The sequence below is a fragment of the Schistocerca nitens genome, chromosome 4 (assembly GCF_023898315.1).
Source record: "Schistocerca nitens isolate TAMUIC-IGC-003100 chromosome 4, iqSchNite1.1, whole genome shotgun sequence".
In the NCBI taxonomy this organism is placed as follows: domain Eukaryota; kingdom Metazoa; phylum Arthropoda; class Insecta; order Orthoptera; family Acrididae; genus Schistocerca; species Schistocerca nitens.
In genome coordinates this window covers 653,782,414-653,807,320 of record NC_064617.1, presented here as the reverse complement: position 1 = coordinate 653,807,320, position 24,907 = coordinate 653,782,414, and the positions used below count along the sequence as shown (strand labels likewise).

Sequence of the window (24,907 nt, the reverse complement as noted above, 5' to 3'; positions counted from 1 at the left end):
GCACTAGAGGCTGCCGCATTGCGGTCGCGAAGTGGGGCCGAGGCAGTTCCAGATAAGTTCTGTATTCTGACGATGATTTATGGATTTGTAGTTTTAGCTAGACGTTGTTCACTATGGACAAACGGTAGATACTGTTAGTCTGAAGAAGGTTGCGTTATCCCGACTGAAACCTAGGAAAATTCTAGGTAAACGGTGCAACTGAGGCTGTTAATTATAAAAATTAAAATTAACTGAAAAACCTTTGGTCAAGGTATTTGGAACAGTGAATACATCTTTAGTGTACAATAACTAACACTGAAGTACGAAGGAGATGGTGTTACGGTAATGGGGCGTTTTCGTGGTTCGGGTTTGGTTTACTTATAGTGGTTCTGGAAAAACTAAATGCGGGAAGATAAGAACACATTTTATACCATTATGTACTGCGTGCGGTAGAGGAACAGTTCGGAGACGATGACAATATCAGGATGACAATGCACCCTGTCGTGAAGCAGCATCTGTGGAGCATTCCTTTGAGCACAGTAACAATCCTGAAATGTACTGGCCTGCTCAGAGTCTTGACCTGAATCTCGTAGAACAAATCTGGGATGAGCTAGAACGTTGACAGTCCATAACCCAGAGTTCAAGGTTACTTTCATATCTGCTTTTGGCTCTAGAGGAAGAATGGGCTACTATTCCTCAAAATACACTCCTGGAAATTGAAATAAGAACACCGTGAATTCATTGTCCCAGGAAGGGGAAACTTTATTGACACATTCCTGGGGTCAGATACATCACATGATCACACTGACAGAACCACAGGCACATAGACACAGGCAACAGAGCATGCACAATGTCGGCACTAGTACAGTGTATATCCACCTTTCGCAGCAATGCAGGCTGCTATTCCCCCATGGAGACGATCCTAGAGATGCTGGATGTAGTCCTGTGGAACGGCTTGCCATGCCATTTCCACCTGACGCCTCAGTTGGACCAGCGTTCGTGCTGGACGTGCAGACAGCGCGAGACGACGCTTCATCCAGTCCCAAACATGCTCAATGGGGGACAGATCCGGAGATCTTGCTGGCCAGGGTAGTTGACTTACACCTTCTAGAGCACGTTGGGTGGCACGGGATACATGCGGACGTGCATTGTCCTGTTGGAACAGCAAGTTCCCTTGCCGGTCTAGGAATGGTAGAACGATGGGTTCGATGACGGTTTGGATGTACCGTGCACTATTCAGTGTCCCCTCGACGATCACCAGTGGTATACGGCCAGTGTAGGAGATCGCTCCCCACACCATGATGCCGGGTGTTGGCCCTGTGTGCCTCGGTCGTATGCAGTCCTGATTGTGGCGTTCACCTGCACGGCGCCAAACACGCATACGACCATCATTGGCACCAAGGAGAAGCGACTCTCATCGCTGAAGACGACACGTCTCCATTCGTCCCTCCATTCACGCCTGTCGCGACACCACTGGAGGCGGGCTGCACGATGTTGGGGCGTGAGCGGAAGACGGCCTAACGGTGTGCGGGACCGTAGCCCAGCTTCATGGAGACGGTTGCGAATGGTCCTCGCCGATACCCCAGGAGCAACAGTGTCCCTAATTTGCTGGGAAGTGGCGGTGCGGTCCCCTACGGCACTGCGTAGGATCCTACGATCTTGGCGTGCATCCGTGCGTCGCTGCGGTCCGGTCCCAGGTCGACGGGCACGTGCACCTTCCGCCGACCACTGGCGACAACATCGATGTACTGTGGAGACCTCACGCCCCACGTGTTGAGCAATTCGGCGGTACGTCCACCCGGCCTCCCGCATGCTCACTATACGCCCTCGCTCAAAGTCCGTCAACTGCACATACGGTTCACGTCCACGCTGTCGCGGCATGCTACCAGTGTTAAAGACTGCGATGGAGCTCCGTATGCCACGGCAAACTGGCTGACACTGACGGCGGCGGTGCACAAATGCTGCGCAGCTAGCGCCATTCGACGGCCAACACCGCGGTTCCTGGTGTGTCCGCTGTGCCGTGCGTGTGATCATTGCTTGTACATCCCTCTCGCAGTGTCCGGAGCAAGTATGGTGGGTCTGACACACCGGTGTCAATGTGTTCTTTTTTCCATTTCCAGGAGTGTACATTCAGATATCTCACTGAAACTGTACCCAGCTTGAACGGCCGTCATTAGGATGAAAGGGTGACAGGGCCCACATTATTGTCCATTAATAGGTAGCCACATAATTTTGGTAAGATATTGCACTGACAACTTCAACGTCAACCCGTTCGAGAAGGAGATGAAGGTAGACGATTTGAATTTTGTTGTCGACTAACTGCAAATTGCAGAGTAGTTCCTTTATCTCAGTTTGGTGATGAAATCACTTTTACGCCTGAGGGCATAAGTAGCACTCCGTACTCAAATCCGACGTAATCCACGTGCGTTTGTGGCACATTTTCAAGAACCCTTCTCGTAAAATTGTGGTGTAGTATGACAGACAGTCAGTTGCACAGGCCTGCTGCGTTATAAACATTCTTACAGGCCATGTTGTCTAGACGGTCTGGAAAACTAATTTTCAGCATTACTGGAAGAAACTCCTTTGGCTACAAGGGCGGGTATGTTGTTCTAGCATGACGGAGCCGCTGAATATTTTAGTCATGTGACACAGCATCTAAAACTAACATTTCTCGCAAAAATATGTAGACAGAAGTTGTTAGATTGCCGTCTACCTAGTTTCCCAGACCTTCTCCATTTACATTCTAGCGGTGGTGATAGTTGACAGATGAAATCTACAAACCGAAAGTAAACGGAACAGGTGAATCGATAATTTGGATTATGAATAGTGTTGGCCTCCGTCAAGATGACCTCAGTAGAGCTACAGTTTTTATTGTCAACAAATTATATGAACTGTCCTATACTACCGCCTCCTAATATTCACTGCCGGGAAAAATAGTATATCTGGAAAGACAAAGTCGATTTTCATCGGATTACGGCATATACAGAGCGCACAAAATGCCGTGGCCACTAGATGCGCAGTCGGCTGGGGGCGTGTTGGTGCAGCGGGGGGGGGGGGGGGGGGGGGGGGGGTGAGGACGCGGGAAACACCGAACACTCGAGAGGAAGTACCGTTCTAGACTGAAGCCTAAGCTCACATTTGTTTGTAAATATTAAGTGGGGCACCTGAAAACACACACCTGTATGGTGGCCATTCAGAAAGGTCTACTGTCACATCTGCTTTAGTTAATATCTAAAAAGAATTCCACCTAAAATGCAGCTATTTATTTTCTCCTGACTTCTTAACCACTTGTAACTGTCAGAGAGGCGACATGAGTGGCGAATTTCGAGTAAAATCTACACATTTCTCTGGCTCCCATGTCAAAATTTGCTTCTTTTTGCCAAAACACAATGGAGTTGACAGTGTCTCACCTCGCCAACATGTTTCGCAGACGCATTTGCGAGAGATTTCTGAAACAGAAGTTTATTAGATTCATTAAGTGATTAACTGAAGAAAAGTGAAGTCAGTAGCCTATGAAAAGCATGTCCTCAGTACATAAAAACGAGTAATGGCTTCACATACGTTGTTCCAAAACCCATAGCTTTTCACATTTCACCAGCGATCGGTGGCCCTTAAAAATTACATTCTTTCACCGAAAAAGTCTGTAGTTACTGGAATAACACGGTAGACAATGAAGTTTTACGTAATAACCATATGCTAAAATACACTCCTCTTTGCGAGCTGTCTTTGGCCAAAATCTTATTTTGGTATCTGAAACCGTTCATGAAATATGAGGAATGCTGTGTATATTTCACCCTAGCTTTATCACTGGTGAGGCGCGATCCCAAATGAGTGTGCTGTATTACATCAGTTTCTTCTAGATTGGTGAATATATGTACCATGAACCATGGCCCTTGTTAGTGGGGAGGCTTATGTGCCTCAGAGATACAGGTAGCCGTACCGCAGGTGCAATCACAACGGAGGGGTATCTGCTGAGAGGCCAGACAAACGTGTGGTTCCTGAAGAGGGCAGCAGCTTCTTCATTAGTTGCAGGGGCAACAGTCTGGGTGATTGACTGTTCTAGCTTTGTAACACTAACCAAAAGGGCCTTGCTGTGCTGGTACTGCGAACGGCTGAAAGCAAGGGGAAACTACAGCCGTAATTTTTCCCGAGGGCATGCAGCATTACTGTATAGTTAAATGATGATGGCGTCCTCTTGGGTAAAATATTCCGGAGGTAAAATAGTCCCCCATTCGGATCTCCGGGCGGGGGCTACTCAGGAGGACGTCGTTATCAGGAGAAAGAAAACTGGCGTTCTGCGGATCGGAGCGTGGAATGTCAGATCCCTTAATCGGACAGGTAGGTTAGAAAATTTAAAAAGGGAAATGGATAGGTTAAAGTTAGATATAGTGGGAATGAGTGATGTTCGGTGGCAGGAGGAACAAGACTTCTCGTCAGGTTAATACAGGGTTATAAATAACAAATCAAATAAGGGTAATGCAGGAGTAGGTACAATAACGAATAAAAAAATAGGAATGCGGGTAAGCTACTACAAACAGCTTAGTAAACGCATTATGCAGCGTGGGATTAGCCGAGCGGTCTAGGTCACCTGCAGTCATGGACTGTACAGCTAGTCCCGGAGGAGGTTCGAGTCCTCCCTCGGGCATGGGTGTGTGTGTTTGTCCTTAGGATAATTTATGTTAAGTAGTGTGTAAGCTTAGGGACTGGTGACCTTATCAGTTAAGTCCCATAAGATTTTACACACATTTCAACATTTGAACGCATTATTGTGGCCACGATAGATACGAAGCCCACGCCTACCACAGTAGTAGAAGTTTATATGCCAACAAGCACTGTAGAAGAGATTGATGAAATGTATGATGAGATAAATTAAATTATTCAGATAGTGAAGGAAGACGAAAATTTAATAGTCATTGGTGACTGGAATTCGATAGTAGGAAAAGGAAGAAAAGGAAACGTAGTAGGTGAATATGGAATGAGGGAAAGGAATAAAAGAGAAAGCAGACTGGTAGAATTTTGTACAGAGCTTAACTTAACCATAGCAAACACTTGGTTCAAGAATCATGAAAAAAGATTGTATAGGTGGAAGAGACCTGGAGGTAGTGGAAGATTTCAGATAGATTATATAATGGTAAGGCAGAGATTTAGGAACCAGGTTTTAAATTGTTACACATTTCCAGGGGCAGATGTGGACTCTGACCACAATCTATTGGTTACGAACTGTAAATGAAAATTGAAGAAACTGCAAAAATGTGGAAATTTAAAGGAGATGGGACCTAGATAAACTGACAAAACCAGAGGCTGTAGAGAGTTTCAGGGAGAGCATTACGGAACTATTGACAAGCATGGGGGAAAAATACAGCAGAAGAAGAATGGATAGCTTTGAGAGATGAAACAGTGAAGGCAGCAGACTACCTACTTGTAGGTAAAAAGACGAGGGCTAGTAGAAGTCATTGGGTAACAGAAGATATATTGAATTTAATTGATGAAAGGAGAAAATATACAAATGCAGTAAATGAAGCATGCTAAAAGGAATACAAACGTCTCAAAAATGAGGTATACAGCAAGTGCAAAATGGCTAAGCAGGAGTGGCTCGAGGAAAAATGTAAGGATGTAGAGCATATATCACTAGGGGTAAGATAGATACTGCCTACAGGAAAATTAAAGAGACCTTTGGAGAAATGAGACCCACTTGGATGAATATCAAGAGCTCAGATGCAAACCCAGTTCTAAGCAGAGAAGAGAAAGCAGAAATGTGGAAGGAGTATATAGAGGGTCTATACAATATTATTGAAATGGAAGAGAATGTAGATGATAAAGAAATGTTAGATATGATACTGCGTGAAGAGTTTGACACAGCACTGAAAGACCTAAGTCGAAACAAGGCCCCGGGAGTAGACAACATTGTATTATAACTACTGATCCCCTTAGGAGAGCCAGCCCTGACAAAACTCTACCATCTGGTGGGCAAGATGTATGAGACTGGCGAAATACCGACAGACTTCAAGAAGAATATAATAATTCCAATCACAAAGAAAGCAGGTGTTGGCAGACGTGAAAATTACCGAACTATCAGTTTAGTAAGTCACGGGTGCAAAATACTAACACGAATTCTTTACAGACGAATGGAAAAACCGGTAGAAGCCGACCTCGGGGAAGATCAGTTTGTATTCCGTAGAAATGTTCGAACACGTGAGGCAATAGTGATACTACGACTTTTCTTAGAAGATAGATTTAGGAAAGGCAAACCTACGTTTCTAGCATTTGTAGTCTTAGAGAAAGCTTACGACAATGTTGACTGGAATACGCTCTTTCATACTCTTCAGGTGGCAGGGGTAAGATACAGGGAGCGAAAGGCTATTTACAATTTGTACAGAAACCAGACGGCAGTTATAAGAGTCGAGGGGCATGAAAGGAAAGCAGTGTTGGGAAGGGAGTGAGACAGGGTTGTAGCCTATCTCCGATGTTATTGAATCTGTGTATTGAGCAAGCAGTAAAGGAATCAAAAGAAAAATTCGGAGTAGGAATTAAAATCCATGGAGAAGAAATAAAAACTTTGAGGTTCGCCTATGACATTGTAATTCTGAAAGAGACAGCAAGGGACCTGGACGAGCAGTTAAACGGAATGGAAAGTGTCTTGAAAGGAAGGTATAAGATGAACATCTACAAAAGTAAAACGAGGATAATGTAATGTAGTCGAATTAAATCGGGTGATGCTGAGGGAATTAGATTAGGAAATGAGACGCTTGAAGTAGTAAAGCAGTTTTTCTATTTGGGGAACAAAATAATTGATGATGGTCGAAGTAGAGAGGATATAAAATGTAGACAGGCAATGGCAAGGAAAGCGTTTCTGAAGAAGAAAAATTTGTTAACATCGAGTATAGATTTAAATGTCCGGAAGCAGTTTCTGAAAGCTTTTGTATGGAGTGTAGCCATGTATGGAAGTGAATCGTGGACGGTAAATAGTCTAGACAAGAAGAGAATAGAAGCTTTCGAAATGTGGTGCTAATAAAGAGTGCTGAAGATTAGATGGGCACATCACATAGCTAATGAGGAGGTATTGAATAGACTTGGAGAGGAGAGAAATTTGTGGCACAACTTGAAGACTGGATCGGTTGGCAGGACATGTTCTGAGGCATCAAGTACTCACCAATGTAGTATTTGAGGGCAGCGTGGAGGCTAAAAATCGTAGAGGGAGGCCAAGAGATGAATACACTAAGCAGATTCAGAAGGATGTAGGTTGTAGTAGTCATTGAGAGATGAAGAAGCTTGCACAGGATAAGTAGCATGGAGAGCTGCATCAAACCAGTATCTGGACTGAAGACCACAACAACATATATCTCTACCTAAATCTAAAGAAAAATTCAGTACGTTAGCTAAATTTTATGTGCATCAACATGTTATGTAATATGCACCAAACGCAAGATCATAGCGACCTCTATTATTCATTACATACTTTTCGGAATTCCCCATAGTGTCTTATCTTTACGTGAATATCACAATAACTACGACCATTAACGAAACAATAGGAATTAACCTGACATATGAACTCACAAGGAAAGCAAAACTGAAATTTTTTTACCGTATAGATTCTGTAAAATCTTCTGAGAAAGTTTGTAGGGTGCGCGCTTTGGTTTTGTAATCGCTGACTGGCCGAAACCTGGAAAACTCTTATCGGCCTACCCCTCAGAACCAGCGAATGAACTCGCCCAGCACTTTGGAGGATAATTAGTTACTGTGCATCGACCACCGTATCCTGCGCCAGCTCTTCCGCCTGGGGGATGATAGCTGCACGGATAACAGTTTCAACGTCGCCTTCCAGCAGGCAGCGTAGTGGAATAGTCACCAGAGCGCCAGCTATGTCTAGCCTGTATTATGTAATGCTCAGAGACTGAAAACTCATTGTAGTGCAAATGTGTGAAGGAAGCTGACAAATATGCCATGGAGATGCACTCATGTTTCCTTCAGCCAACTGAGCGAGTCTGAAAGTGGTCAGATTATGGCCCTCCGAGTGGCGGTATTGCCCTTTTGGAGTTGACCTGCTGCGTCAGCTGTACAACTCATAGACACTCATAGACAAGGTTCTGGATGTCCACGCAGCACAGACACCCACCAGGATCGTCGTATTGTAAGGACTGCAAATCGCACAGGTACCACAGCGCATATAATAGAGCGTGTGAACCCAGACGTGTCAACATTAACTTTTGCAAACCGATTTATTAGCAGTCGGTCTACTGTCACGCACACCACTAACTAGTCTTCCACTAACACTATAGCGTCGACGTGCATTGTTGGACTGGTGCCTTCAGAGGATCTGCTGGAAGATGGAATGGCGCGTTGTGGTCTTCAGCAATGAAAGCGGATTCTACCCGCATGCAACTGATGGTAGTTTGTGCGTACAACATTGACCTGGCGAGGACTGTCTCGTAGAATGTATTCGTCTGAGACACAGTGGCCCCACCCTAGGCCTTATAGTCTAGGGTGCGATGAGCTACAACTCTCGTTCAGCTTTTCTGGAGAGTACGTTAACTACATCCTGCTACTGCAATAGAAAGGTGATGTATTGTTTCAACAGGAAAATTCTCGCTCACACACCGCCTGTCAAATTCAATGAGCTCTGCAAGACATTCGACAACTTTTCTGGCCAACGAAACCTCTAGATTTTTCTCCAATAGCGTATGAGAGGGATACGACGGGAGTTGATGTAACTCGTTCAACTTGTCAACCAATATCTCTAACAGATCTATGTGAACAGGTTGAGCAGGTATGGCGTGACGTATTCGAGGACAGTTTTCGCCATCTGTATGATCGACTGAATGCCAGTCATCTTCTCCATTGTGGCTTGTTCAGGCTACACCACGTATTAATATGGGGCTTCCAGTATGGAACCCCTGAACCGCTTGTGCTATTAATCTGCAAATGTAATTATTTCATGAACTCTACTTTCACTGTTTCAGCAATAAATCTTGAGTGAAATGGTAACATCTAAAAGGGTGTATAATTTTTTTCCAGCAGTGTATTTCCTGTTCCTCCTTAAACAGTCCGCAGCTCGTGGTCGTGCGGTAGCGTTCTCGCTTCCCACGCCCGGGTTCCCGGGTTCGATTCCCGGCGGGGTCAGGGATTTTTCTCTGCCTCGTGATGACTGGGTGTTGTGTGATGTCCTTAGGTTAGTTAGGTTTAAGTAGTTCTAAGTTCTAGGGGACTGATGACCATAGATGTTAAGTCCCATAGTGCTCAGAGCCATTTTAGCCGGCCGCGGTGGTCTCGCGGTTCTAGGCGCGCAGTCCGGAACCGTGGGACTGCTACGGTCGCAGGTTCGAATCCTGCCTCGGGCATGGATGTGTGTGATGTCCTTAGGTTAGTTAGGTTTAAGTAGTTCTAAGTTCTAGGGGACTGCTAACCACAGCAGTTGAGTCCCATAGTGCTCAGAGCCATTTGAACCATTTTTTTGAACCTTAAACAGTGCGGTATATGGCACAACCTAATTATTAGCTCCTGTAAATTTTTTTAGTTTTACGTATCTGTATTATCCATATTCCGAGGATTTGTACTCCATTATATCCTCGGTCATAAAAGCGAGAATTCTGACCGCGAAGCTATAGGAAGTTTATCACCTTAAGGATATAGCAGAGCACGCCGTTACATGGCTATGGGAAATATTTAGAAATATTGGTTCAGTCGACGAAACCACGCACATTGAAATGTATTGCTGCACATTTCTACGTCCCATGTATTTGAATGTTTGGAATATTTCGGCCATATACAGCCGTAGCAGTAATGTGAACTGAAGTTATGGATTGAATAAACGTTTCATCTGTATAGATAACAGAACAGCATAGTCGCGTATGTGCTGTACTGATATCCATTACAAATGTACAGCATGATAAAAGTAATCACCTGAAGATGCCCCAGTGTAGACAACACTGCCATAATAATATACCGCTGATAAATCAGACGTATGAGATTGCCGGCCGAAGTGGCCGTGCGGTTAAAGGCGCTGCAGTCTGGAACCGCAAGACCGCTACGGTCGCAGGTTCGAATCCTGCCTCGGGCATCGATGTTTGTGATGTCCTTAGGTTAGTTAGGTTTAACTAGTTCTAAGTTCTAGGGGACTAATGACCTCAGCAGTTGAGTCCCATAGTGCTCAGAGCCATTTGAACCATTTGAACGTATGAGATTCGTAGCGAAAGTCATTGACATGCTCTTCACCACTTACATTTCAGCTACGAAAAGACCTGCTAGGTTTTCAAAATAATCCTTTCTTATTCCGAAAAGAAGCGCGATGAGAGTTGTAATACTAATTCTGTCTGTGCCTAACAAATTCACTGTAACACTGCATAAACAGTGTGAACTGCCTTGCTGATGTGAGTACCGGTACGTTTCTCAGTGGCAATGAACAAAAGACATGAAGGAGAATGCGAGAAAAGAGATAGGCGCAGCAAGTAATCTTCAGAAAAGAGGGGACGTATCGAGACAGAAGTATGAGATAAGAAAGGCCCCTGTTGGGACACACACTGTGCTAATATTGCAGCCTCCTTGGGCCTTACAGAGCTCTGGAGCAGTTCCAGGAAACGACTGACACAAAGTGATCCTTTATTGAATTTGTCTCGGCAAAGGCCAAGATCTGACGAACAAAAGTGAAAGAAAAGCAATCTGAGGCACGCAGAGGAGCTGACGTGTGTAAAAAGGAACGCAGGAAGGTGTTCTCAATTACGCAATGACTGGACGCGACAGAGGTCAGTGGCCGTTTAGTATTTCATTATGTCCGTTGTTTCATTGCTGTGTATGGGTATAGATTAAAATATGTTAAACGTACTGTGTATACGGATCTTTCTGAAAATGTTTTCTACATACAAATAGACAAATAGGTATTGCCTGAAGCGGACAAACGTTTCTCACCACGAAAAACCAAATTTCCGCTACGGTTCTGAAGTCACATATCATTAATAGGAGTATCAAAACGGTATATAAAATCCTTCCAGATCGTGTTAGAGAAAAGTGGCCAGAGGTGGCGTCGCCAGACGTGTACTTCTTTTCGTTTCCTAAAAGCGAAAAAGAAAGCGAAACGAAACTTGGGCATGGGGCAGTAGTAACGATAGACTCAGAACCAAAGGCTGACAGTAGCGCGCCTTATCATCCAGTCTATGAGAACAACTGAGACTAATAGTATCTGGTGGGACTTGTCAGCACAACCGATCTCGCAACACCCTTACTAGCTTTACAGACTGCTTCTGACCACCTTATACAAAAACAGTGCTACGATTATCGCGTAGTGAAGCTCTCCTCTGTAAGGAAATATTACACGAAAAACACAGTCAGTGAACTAAAACAGTTAGAAACTAAACAGACAGTTTGTCTTCAGTTAAATCGTTTAAAATTTCTACGTAGTTTTTCATTTTAATCAAGGTATAGGGAGGGAAGTTGTATACAATACGGTGTGCTAGGTATTACCTATGGTCTGATTAGTAGTGCGTGGAGAATACAGGGTGGATACAACTCCGGCAAGGACCGAGGACAACTTCGTATTCCCTTAATTCGTCGATACTCGCAAAGAGCGGCAGCAGTATTGTTGCCGCTTTGATAAAACTCTTTTACCAGTAAGTCCCCGCTCATCTTGTCGAGACCCATGTTGACTGCAACTCTAACGAACATTGATGCTTATGTTTCAATCCTGCGTTGCCGTACCAGCACCAGCACCATTTAAAGGCAAATTATGGCACTACCATTACTAACAGCGGAAATCCTTTAGCGCACCGTCTGAACATTATTCCCGTGACACATCCATACTTCCAAGTTTACGCTTGCACAAGTAGCGAAAGTTTAATTATAACCACCCTGCAAAAGATTTTTTTTACACAATGGTGGTTGGGATTATTCACAATAGCCATAATTAATAGAAGAGTTTGTAAATTGAGTTGATTCCGTAATTTACTTGTTCAATTGCAGCGTGCCAAAGATAATTTCGAAGTGGCTTCTTCTAGAGATGGAGAGAATGTTTACGAAGTGTTTGTCTCTCATTACCAAAGACGTTCGAAGTAAGACATCGACGTCTGTGTGTAAAACTTACTTTCACTTATTATTGCCAAGAACTCTGAGTTTCTCAGCTAAGACTGATCAGTACTCTCTCAGAAATTATATACGTCTATCATGAAATTCATAATGACGTCGAGCAGCCAGCTAGGAAGTCTCTGTTTTGTTTCGTGTCTGAAGTAGTGGAAGAATTTATTTTATAGGGCACGGTCATTGACATGACATTTAGATTAGCTTGTGTGGATGCAGTGAACATTGAGAAAATACACTATACGTCTGTATGCGACAACAGTGGAATATGATGTGATCTGGTCTGGAAACGATTTTGTTGGTCCGATGAAAAGTCTTAGGTGCCTTCCCTGACTCAGTCGGATATATTTTCTGGAATGTCCCGCTGAGAGTTGCGGTGACGAAATACTGCGCCAGGTAGGGTCGTCACAAGTGCGACGTCAAGCTTCTGAGAAGAAGGCCAGTACACTGGTGTGCAAACCTTAAACACGAAAGTAACTTTCGCATGATGTTTCACTGCAAAGTAACGTGGAATCCTAAAACTTGTACACACATAGAAAGAACTGCTAGCCTATAGTACAAAAGGCAACTGAAATCAATATCCAATGAACCAACAGCAATGATACGTTTTTCAAATACAATAATTACATTCCACTCAGTGCGACTTATGGTTGTCCTGTAGATATTACAGAAGGTGAGACAAACGTATTAATAGGGTGTATGATCAGCACGGATTGTGCTCCCTTGCTGGTCATAATGTTGGTAAGGAGCTCTTGTGGCAGCGTATCCAATTCCTCCACCAGCACGTTTGAAAACTGGTGGATGATCGTTGATGGATGTGGACATTCTGCACTATGTCTCCCCAAAGCATTCCACAAATGCTCGATAGGATTTAAATCGGGGGAAACGGCAGGGTGGTCCATTAGCCGAATATACTGTCAATGCAAGAACTCATCCAACTGACCCTTTCGAAGCGGTCGCACATTGTCTTCCATCAAACTGAAGTCTAATTCACCCCTGATAAGATGCATATGGGAAAGTATTACAGCGTCACAATAAGACTGATCTGCGAATCTATCGTGTTTAAAGGTTTGGACCATATGACATTATGCCTCCGTACTAAGTAATACCAGGCCCACCGAAGCGATCATATTCGACAATGTTCTTCGGTGCATTACGTTCCCCCATCTCTCGACGTATGCGGGTACTTTCAGAATCACCACTCAGACTGAATCTTCTCCAATCACTGTGGAGCATGAGACTGCGTACCTTGCAGTCTTGTTAACATGTGTCTGTATTTGCAACCGCTATTTGACGTTGGGGTCTTCTTGCCTGTTGCTCAATCTGGGTGTCGTCTGCTGCTGTATTTGACCGCGTTATACCACCTGTTCTCCTTCCGGCAGCACTGCCTACTGTTGGGAACGGTCCCCATGCACGCGAAACAGTAATGTGAGCAATACAAAACTTCTGGGCTATCCATATGAAGTCATCCAAATGTTGTCTCTCTGCCATGTTGTACCACAGAACGTGACCACAGTCCACCGTAATTGCTCGCTGCTTGGCACACACTGTCTTTCCCCGTTCCTTCAACTACCTCCTGCTGCGGCACAAGCAGCATTGGCGCTATAGTCACTCTGACCTCACGTCATTTGACGTCCAGCTTCCGGTGCACGCCTGGAAGACCTCAGGAAACACGTTGCCGCAATGTCATTCTTTTCCACTGAATTATTAATATGTTATTTTACTTTGTCTTAAGTTGTACACACCAATGTATATCTCACCCCAGTCTAATTATGTATACAAGATGTCTGAATCCCTAGCTACGCAGACTATTTTCGATAGAGCCCAATATTTCGCAGTCCTCGTCGGGCCAAAATGTAGCCAAACAGGTAAATTCCAAATTGCCACCTGTCCGAAATGAATGATCGTGGAACCTATGAGTGGCGCCTCTAACCGCGAGGAGAGCGACGCCCACGCTGGTCGAATGCAGATATAGCGCGGACAGCCACTAATTGAAAGCAGGATTACTGGCGCCGCAAAAACCATCGACGGCTCTGGCGCCACTTCATCACTGCTCCCGTAATATCGCGGTCGGTTTGGTCGGGCGTGCTTGCCTCTCCGATCACCCGATAAACTGAAGTACACACGACTACAATTGTGCAATGAGGGACGAGAGAGGACGTGTAGTGATCAGATCAGTATGTAAATTGCAAGTGAGAGGATGACACGCCACATTGGTAAGGACATTCACAGTGCTACTCTCTCACTCTGATTTTGAATGTGGTATTGAATCTGCTGGGCAGCATTTCGTGCACTTCTTGCAGCTATACTGGGCCAAGCAAATTTTTTATACCTGATTTAATGATGCATTTGTACCTGGCAGATAAAATTATTTTGTGGATATATTAGAAGTGATAAGTTGTAAATTCTGATGCTCATTCTGCTGTCATTTTATGGAATCAGTGAGCACGTCGATGTATTCTGCGCATTGATCGCTAGGATCTTGCATAATTAATTTGCTGTTCTGGTACCAAGAGCACTGATCGTTTTCACTGTATAGCTTTATTTAGCCATTGTAAATTGTAATTATCTGACTTGGAGTATTGTAGTTTAGTACTTGCATTTTGGTGTTGTTGGTATTGTCCTTTAATTCTCTAGGTCGTGTTCTTTCTTTTTAATTTTAATTATTCTAGGACTTTTTCTATATTATTTGACGTGCCTCTAGTGCTGTTCCTGAATGTATGATTTGAAAAGTGCTATTCTGTTGCTTAAGGATTTCTATTAAGGTTAGATATGGCTGGCTCTGAGCACTATGGGACTCAACATCTTAGGTCATAAGTCCCCTAGAAGTTAGAACTACTTAAACCTAACTAACCTAAGGACATCACACACATCCATGCCCAAGGCAGGATTCGAACCTGCGACCGTAGCAGTCCCGCGGTTCCGGACTGCAGCGCCTAGAACCGCTAGACCACCGCGGCCGGCTTAAGGTTAGATATGTATCGTGAACAGTATCAGTTGTTAGAAACTACTTTTGTAATTCTATCGTGCATAGACTGTGTAATACGGTAAGAAACCTAAAAGCACCTACAATCCTCATTCACTTCCATTCCTCAGCCTATACTGCTTTTTATCCTTTCATATCACTCTTGAATTATGAAAAGTAATCAGAAGAAACCACAGGTAGTTGCATCTTATTTCCTTATAGAAGAAGTTCTTTTCTATGTATTCTATCTTCCATCCTTTTCCTGTTACCATACACTACTTTAATGAAACTTATCAAATACCAGTGCTGGTTAACTTACAACATAAGTGTCCTTTTAGCAGCATTAGCTCTAGTTATTATAGCCATGGAACTGAATTTCTGTTCTTTTGGACAGTCTGAAACATTGTGAACATTTTCGATTATTTTATAGTCCCTTGAATATAGCTATACCCTGTAACTACATCTGTTTCCTAAATTACAGAGATCACACGAAACAGAAACATCTGGTAAAACATAAATCAGGAAGTTTGTTTAAAGAAATGAAGAAAGGACAGCAAATTTATTGCAGGTGCAGATTTTGACTGTAACACAGTCATCATTGCTGCTAAAATACGAAACAGGTACACTCAAGAACAGGTGAGAAATACGTACGTAACAAAGTTAAAGGAGTCCATAAAAGTTGGAACACAGAAATAACATACCGTCGCGAAAGAGTCAGATAGGTCCCAACGTATCAGAGCATAACATACACAAGGTGACAAAAGTCATGGGACAGTGACGTGCACTTATAGAGATGGTGGTGGTATCTCGTAAACAAGGTCTAAGGGGTGGTGTATTGGCGACATCTCATTACACTCAGATAATTCATGCGATAAGTTGTCCGACGTGATTATGTTCGCAAGACAGGAATAAATAAACTTTGAACGCCCAATGGTAGTTGAAGCTGGACGCATCGGACAGTCTGTTTCAAAATGGTTCAAATGGCTCTGAGCACTATGGGACTCAACATCTTAGGTCATAAGTCCCCTAGAACTTAGAACTACTTAAACCTAACTAACCTAAGGACATCACACACACCCCTGCCCGAGGCAGGATTCGAACCTGCGACCGTAGCAGTCCCGCGGTTCCGGACTGCAGCGCCAGAACCGCTATACCTCCGCGGCCGGCGACAGTCTGTTTCGAAAATCGTTAGAGCATTTAATATTCCGAGATCCAAAGTGTCAAGAGTGTGTCGAGAATACAAAATTTCATGCACCACGTCTCACTATGAACAACACAATGGTCGACGGCCTTAACTTAGCGATCGAGTGCAACGACGTTTGCGTAGAGATGTCGGTGATAAAAGTAAGCATCACTGCCTGAAATAACCACCGAAATCGATGTCGGATGTTGACGAACGTATCCGTTACTACAGTGGGAAATTTGACATTAATGGGCTATGGCAGCAGGCAACCGACGCGAGTGCCTTTGCTAACAGCACAACATCGACTAAAGCACCTCTCCCTGCATCGTGACCATATCGGCTGGACCACAGACAACTGGAAAATCGTGGACTTCTCAGATGAATCTCAATTTCAGTTGGTAAGAACTGATGGTAGGATTCGAGTGTGGCACAGACCGCACAAAGCCGTGGACCCAAGGAGTCAAGCTAGTGGTGGTTCCATAATAGTGTTGGCTGTGCTGACATGGAATGGAATGGGTCCTCTGGTCCTACTGAGCCGATCATTGACTGTAAATGGTTATGTTCAGCAACTTGGAGATCATTTGTAGGTATTTATATTTCCAAACAATAATGGCTTTTTCTGGATCACTACGGGCCTTGTCGTAGGGACACAATTGTTCGCGACTGGCTTGAATAATATTCTGGACAGTTTGAACGAATGATTTGGTCACCAGAACGTCCGACATGAATGCCATCTAACATTTAGTGGGACATAATCGTGAGGTCAGTTTATGCACAAACTCCAGTACCGGCAGCACCTTCACAATTACGGACGGCCATCTGTAAGGGACGTCCAACGGCTTGTTGAGTCCACGCCACATAGAGAAGCTGCACTAGGCGGAGCAAAAGGAGGTCCGACACGATATTAGGAGACAACACATGACTATCGTCCCCTCAGTGTATGACAAAATGAGAACAGCCTCTACATGGTAGCAACAAAACTGAACTCGTTACTTACATCCAGTGCAGACGTCATGTCACCGAGGACCTGTAGTGCTTATAATACGGTATGTATTTTCATATACACGAGCAGCAGAACTTACATGCGATCAAGTCGTAAAGGACGTGCAGTGTTCAATGCAGGATCAGATTGCGATGAATACAAAGTGAGTTCTTGTAATGAGACTAATGGATTAAAATTCATTTACAGCAGCTTCATACGAAATATCTGACTTAATGCGTATCAACAGATACAAAAAAGTATTGTCAGTAATATCTCACAGTTAGTTAAAATACCATTAAAATCTTGCCGTAAGGGTCATGAGATACCCTCGCTGGCCTTTCATTTAATTGAGGTGACAATCTGAAGAGCTTCATATTACAGAGCCAAATATTTAGGTAAACAGAGATTACACCCTCTCGTATTTCCGTCTGTTACAAAAGAGGCCGTTACAATCACAGTGTCACCTTATCACATTCTTTTTCAAGTAACTTTTTTCTTAAAGCTGTTAAAACGTTTGTAATGGTCTGTTTTGTAACAGATAGAAATGTGAGACGGTGTAATGTATATTGTTCCAAATATTTGGTTCTGTAATATGAAACACTTCAGATTATTACTTCAATTAACCGTAGGACGCCCAAGCCTTTTTTTCTAACTTGGCTGCCTAAGAGGGGGGGGGGGGGTTCGGTGAGCCCATAGGTATTAAATAAGTTTACTGACGATAAATTACAACTTTCTAAATGGTTTATGTATTTTAACTAAGGCATCGGTTTATAAATGTTATAATTGTTATAAATATTGGATTGAGTGAATAAAAAAGTGACATATTACAATTCAAAATACAGATGTGTTCATATACAATTGACTACTCTGAGGCCTCAGCTTCAAGGGAAGAGAGACACTTCAAAATTTTTTCTTAATGTGTGTTACACACATGTTTATGACACTGTCCATAATACTGTTTTGGTTTACTTAGATTGTTGTACTTCTGCTTCTTTGTTTTAGCTTCTCTTACACAAATATGGCACCGACCTTCCCTGCAGGAAGCTGACGTGCTTCTGTTGTCACTTCTTTGATTTTCTTTTGTAGAACAGTCTCCATTGATTGAATAACTTGGTTAGATAACCCTCTTGCATTGGCACTTCTTTCTTCTACCTGCAATTTCACTAGTTCCATCCCAGCTTGCAGAAGATAAAGTTTCTGTTTGTTATCTTTCTTTTAATTTCATCTTGGATGTTGCTGGATGAATATGGTGGTTGCATTGATAGCACAAATGTCGATGAGACAGTAAAATACAGATAGAGGACATCTCTTTGTTCCCCTCTTGCAGGTGTACATACGCGCAATTTGATCAATGGTATCAATTCCACCTTTAATGGAATTATAATATGCATTTATCTCGGTTTTATTCTTCTCTTCTCCAACAGTGCCTTTATCTTGGTGCATTGTTGACAACATCAGTAAGTTTTTACTTGGTTTCGTTTTTGCTATGTAGGGCACCAAAGTTACTGGTGGCCTACCTGTTGATAGGTCTGTGAACAAGAACATTGATGAATATAGCTCTCGATTTGACGTCTTCTTCATTATGTCTGGAATATGCTTCCCGTTTGACTGGAGAGTTCCTACTGTAGTAACTATATAGTCTTTGTATATCTCGCCGGCTGCGGTGGCCGTGCGGTTCTAGGCGCTGCAGTCCTGAACCGCGGGACTGCTACGGTCGCAGGTTCGAATCCTGCCTCGGGCATGGATGTGTGTGATGTCAGGTTAGTTAGGTTTAAGTAGTTCTAAGTTCTAGGGGACTGATGACCTACGATGTTAAGTCCCATAGTGCTCAGAGCCATTTTTTTGGTATAACTCTTCCGCCAAATCTACCGATGTGTAGTATCGGTCTGTAGTAATATTTCGACCAGTATTTTTCACATGTGCTACCAGACGTTTGACAATAGCTGCTGAACCTCGTTCTTCTTTCGACAAATCCTGAACATTACCTGCATAGGGTTCCATATTCAAGACGTATTTGTAAACTGCATCGGACATCATGCGTATAAGGATGCCGTACTTGCCCTATTTATCCTTCATAAATACTTTGAAGGGGCAGCGCCCTCTAAACAAGCTGAGCATCTCATCAATGGTGAAGTGGACCCTGGTTTATGCAGTAGTGGAAACCTATCATTCACTTTGTTGAAAACATCGCGGATTGCTGTGAACTTGTCTGCTTTCTTTCTTAGCTTGCCGGTACTTCTGTCATCAAACCCTATGATTCCAATAAGTTCCTTGAAACGTTCTCTTGCCATAATACCCTCGTAAACTGACCGACCCATTAGATCTGACCAAAGATCATGTACACTGACAGAATTGTCCTTATTTGCCCCCATAAGTTTCAGGATTCCTATAAAGGCATACAAATCTTTCTAACTCCCTCTTCATTTGAACGTTGTACTATAACATCCATGATGTCAGGCATAAGAAGTTACTTCAAGGCTTCTCCAGGTGAATGGCAAACACCAGCTGGAGTTACTCCTGCCTGCTCTCTTACTGTATTAGCAACAGACCTCCGAGGAATTCTAGGCTGTGTGGGTACGTACCTCCTTCCAGACTTGGCCAGAATAACATACTGATGGTCACTACCTGAAGCAGCGCTATCTTCATCTTCTCTAACATCCACATCACTTTCCCGATCTGAATCGTACTCCATAACACCATCCTCATGTTCACTTTCACTCCCTGAGTCAAAATCTTCATCTAGAATTTCATTCAGAACTCTTTCTAAGGACGAGTCACGTATTCTTTTAGTAATTTCTAAGTCTGGGTGTGAACAGTCGGGAACTGAACTAACTCACTGCAAGTTTACAAGATAAATAACAGCTGACTGACATCAACAATCACTTCCTCTGAAAGCAAACCGATGGTTGTGAATATAAAGAATATCAAACAACAAGAAACTAACTTGCATTTTTGTAGAGATGAGAAATACGAAATCCTACTAATGGAAATTTTCTATAGCATGGAAGCCTAGGAGGGAGGGGTGTGTTGGACCCATAATAAGTTTATTTGTTTTTTCTTTAAGAGCAGTAATTTTCTATAAAATATATTGACATTAATGTTTCACAAAATAGCCAACAAACAACAACTCAAAGGGAATATGTAGTATGAAAGTTACTTGGGGAAAAGCAGGGGACATAAAAATATTGTGGGTTTAACAAACCGCCCCTCCCCCCCCCCCCCACCCCTTAGGCCTCCTAGGGTTAACTGCAAGCCCCGAGAGGAGCTTCATAACCCTTATTGCACGGTTGTAATGCTATTTTACTTCACTGTACGTTTTTCATGTTTTATTTACAATGTTTCTTGTAACTTTTGACACACATTAAGTCAAATAAGTTATACGAAGCTTTGATAAACGGGTTTTAATCCGTTAGTCTTATTATTAAATTCAGTTTGCTTTTGTAATCATATATTGGACGTTACATTTCCTTTGCTACTTTATTATACGAAAATTTTGCTCCTGGTTTTCCCTATGAAAGTTGCAAGGGCAACAGCCTTGCCGCAGTGGATACACCGGTTCCCGTCAGATCGCCGAAGTTGAGCGCTGTCGGCTGTGGCCGGCACTTGGATGGGTGACCATCTGGGCAGCCATGCGCTGTTGCCGTTTTTCGGGGTGCAGTCAGCCTCGTGATGCCATCTGAGGAGCTACTCGACCGAACAGTTGCGACTCGGGTCACAGAAAACAATCGTAACCAGCGGGAGATGGGTGTGCTGACCACACGCAACACCTATCCACATCCTTAGTGAGGATGACGTGGCGGTCGGATGGTCACGATGAGCCACTTGTCACCTGAAGACGGAGTGCTTTTATGAAAAGTTGCATATCCTAAACAAACCGAATTAGAAGTTCTATTACTTTTTATGGTTTTACTAAAAACATTCAAACATGGTGTTCTTGTCTGATTCCAAGAGACTTCGATTACGCGTATTCATGCCGTCTGCGCTGGAAGTAAACGACAGCCTCTGGTTTTTGCTTGCCATGTAAATAATATGGTCATTTTGTTGTATGTTGTGCTCTGACACGTCAGGACCTATATGAGTCATTGATAATGGTAAGTTATTGCTGTGTTCCCACCTATATGGATTACTGTAACTGTTTTAAACGTATTCTGTTATACAAATATTTTGTACCTGTTCTTGATCCTGCCTGTTTTGTATTTTAGCGTTGGCGATGACTATGTTATAGCCGAAATCTAGATCTGCAATAAATTACGGATTTTGCGACCTTCTTTCGTACAGTTTGAATATTCGACGGTCGCTGCGCACACAGGCGTTCAGTGTAAGTTATGTTTTTTTTTTATGTTGTTACTCCAACCCTACATGAAACTGTTAAGCTGAATCTATTGGCATTGCTGTCCGTTTCAGTCATCGAATATAGAACAGCAGGTTGCGCAAAAAATCCCGCCGAGAACATCAGTACAAGGAAAGCAAATCAAACTTGCTGGTCTCTACATATTTAAATTACCGTCTTCACAGAGGCAGTCGAATTACCAAATTCGGTTAAAAAGTTGTCATAAGCCGCACAGATGACACTGTCAATCATTTTATAAACTCCGAAAGATATTAGTGCGACGTGAATTTAAATACGACCCGACTTCGCTGCAGTCACAGGACGGAAACATGATTGAATTTCTATGAATGTTCTACGTATGTGAGGCGACTAGGTAAACGCATACGGCTTATAATGCTTCGCACAGGTCAGTTTTGACATAAATCAATGGAAGGCATACGTCTTTACGGACGAGTGGTCCCTTTAGTTACCATTGTGACCTCAGAAGGGGTTTTTATGTGGTGTGAAGCCGATACCATCTGTCACTCATTGTTAGCGTCTATCCGCACGCCTCTTCTGAACATTTAGGGGCGAACAGTACTTTTGTAAGAACTAATCTATACACTCCCAGTGCAGTTTGATCACTAGTGATGGAGTTCCGAACGCTCGACTTACTCACAAAAGTGCATGGGCATCTACTTTATTACAACAAAGATTATGTGTGTTAGTATGTTACATAGACCTGGAGTTCTGTGGAAAAATCTACGACGTCTAGGAATAGGCAAACCCAAATCTGCAGCTTTAATTCTAGTTCCTACTGAGGACCCAAATGATTATTTAGCCAGACCGGTATATTTACTTCACGAACGCACAAGGGCATGAACGATCGATTTTCTTATAGTATCACTGACTGGTAAAAACCAATTTTTTTCTCTCCAGCCGGTAACCCCTAACACGTTGCGGAAGTCAACTGCGGGAATTCGTTAGGTAGCTGCAGTGCTCGATAATATAGACGTGCAAATGAAAAATCTACTCGTCCATAATTATTGCACAAAAATACGGACGTTTTTAACAGTTCTCTGACGTCCAGCATCTTTGCAACAGCCTTTATGCAGGGACTATTAAACCTGTTAATCAAGGAAGAATCTTCCGAACAGCACTCCGACTAGAGGTCTATTTGCTTTCTATCAGCATTACCCAAGGTTTTAGAATACATGTTTCACGAACAGCTTACTAATTAATGAACATAAAATAACCTTTTAGATGACTACAAATACGAAAATGGTTCAAATGGCTCTCAGCACTATGGGACTTAACATCTGAGGTCATCAGTTGCCTAGAACTTACAACTACTTCAACCTAACTAACCTAAGGATATCACACACATCCATGCCCGAGGCAGGATTCGAACCCGCGACCGTAGGGGTCGCGCGGTTCCAGACTAAAGCGCCTAGAACCGCTCGGCCACACCTGCCGGCAGCTTGCCCTCAAGTCTCGCTAGCTTGCTTAGATTATTATCAACTAACAATATTCTTCTTCTTTTTTGCTTCGGCAGCTTCCTTATGTTTTCTTCATGGTGTTTATTAATGAAGCAAATTCTCAACAAAAATTTTAAGATGCGATGTTGTAAAGAAAGCAGGAAGATATGGGCTCAACACCCCGTCGACTATGACGTCATCACATACGTTGTGGAAGATCGGTCTGTGTTAAGCACAGAGACAATGTCATTTTCAAAGAATAGATTTCATAGTGTGCTTCAAGCTATCTAGCTATAACTTGAACACACGGTATTAATGTTCCACAATAATATTTATTTTATAGTTCGTGATGAGCCGACTTTTGACTTCCTGGGCCATCGTCAGAAAACTTAATACTAAACACATAGTTCATTGCTGTACCAAGACTGTTTTTCAAAGATATCTGGCACTTCACGACTATGTCGATACAAAGCGCAATTATAATGTAAGACGCAAAGCTGTTCTGAGGCAATTTACTAAAGTAGCGGCAGTCAATTAATATTTGTCTCGCCATTAGATAATATGCTTGTTATAACTGTTTCACACCTATATTCCATAGATTCCTTTCTTCCCTCTGCCCTCACCTACCCCCCTCCCACCTCTTTAGGCCTGTTCATCACATTCACGAATTTCTCGATATAACTAATACTCACTAGTACAACATATTTGGTTTATACATTCGTTTTTTTTTAAATTTTGACCACACTGTGATACCAGATTTATTTGTTCAGAGGCTCTTTGGGTATTAAATTATACTTGTGTTTTGGTATGGATATACTCCTAAAATGCCACATACATTTGAAAACAAGCTTTGCACAGCTATGAACTCTCGCTTAAGTTTTATCGACTATGTGTTTAGTAACTTGAAGTAGTCTACAGTATACACGGAAAATGGCAGTTACAGTACTTTATTTGGAAAACGGTGAACACAAGGAAAAATGCAAACTTCAACCAGTTTGCCACACGATAGCAAGATATTTAACTCACAAATAGTGAATTAGACGCTTACCTGACACTCACCGAAGATGCTCTGTAACTAAGACAAAATGCGTCTCATTACACAAGTTAAATAAAAATACTTAATCTACAGCATACAAAAGGTGTTTTCCTCTTGAACCAACGCAGTTTATACACAGCTGCTGTGGAAATGGCCACCAAAAGCATCTTGTTATCTGTTTAGTATTAAGTTATCTGACGATGGCCTAGGAAGCTAAAAGCCGACTGATAAGGAATTATTAAATAACTATTACTGTGAAACATTAACACTGTGTATTCAAGTTTTCAAGGTATCTATGTTCTTCCAAGAACCGACGGTATATTCCATAAATATTTAGTTAAACCATGGTAAAGCCAGAAAAACAGCACAGTGTTTAAGACAGCACATGTTTTCCCACTGTGCCACCTCGTCTGGTAGAACTGGTATCAAAAGAGTTAGCACACATTCTGTTGGATGTAGACATGGAGTGAGCTGTGTTGGGGAGAGCACCGTTGTTCAAGGCTAATACAGTAGCTCGACGTTTGATGTGAACAGATACACGCTTCACTGTGCATTAGATCGAAGCCAGATTTAGGGTATCCTAGGCTTGCAACTCTGAAGCTCTGGATCTTTTACGAGTCTACGTAGTATCGTGACTACTTCGCCGTCGCCTAAGTACCATGATCTACAAGCTTTTACTGATAGTGTGTAGTCACCTTCCTCTCTATTCGATTATGTGAATGACTAGAATCGATTGAATATAACCTGATTACGAAATGAAAGCAGCAATCGTTTCCAAAATAATATCTCATCTGTGGGGGAGGAGGGGAAGTCAAAAATAACTACATCTTCTTCCTACGTATATTGTGGATGACGTTACACAATAGTGAAAATCAGTCATAACAAAGACAACTAAAACTACCGCGGAAGTTTAAG

General features: G+C 42.8%; 1 pseudogene; it reads left to right on the top strand.

Moving 5' to 3' along the window:
* The first annotated feature begins 20,694 nt into the window (after positions 1 to 20,694).
* Positions 20,695 to 20,812, top strand: LOC126253729 (5S ribosomal RNA; annotated as a pseudogene).
* The last annotated feature ends 4,095 nt before the right edge of the window (positions 20,813 to 24,907 follow it).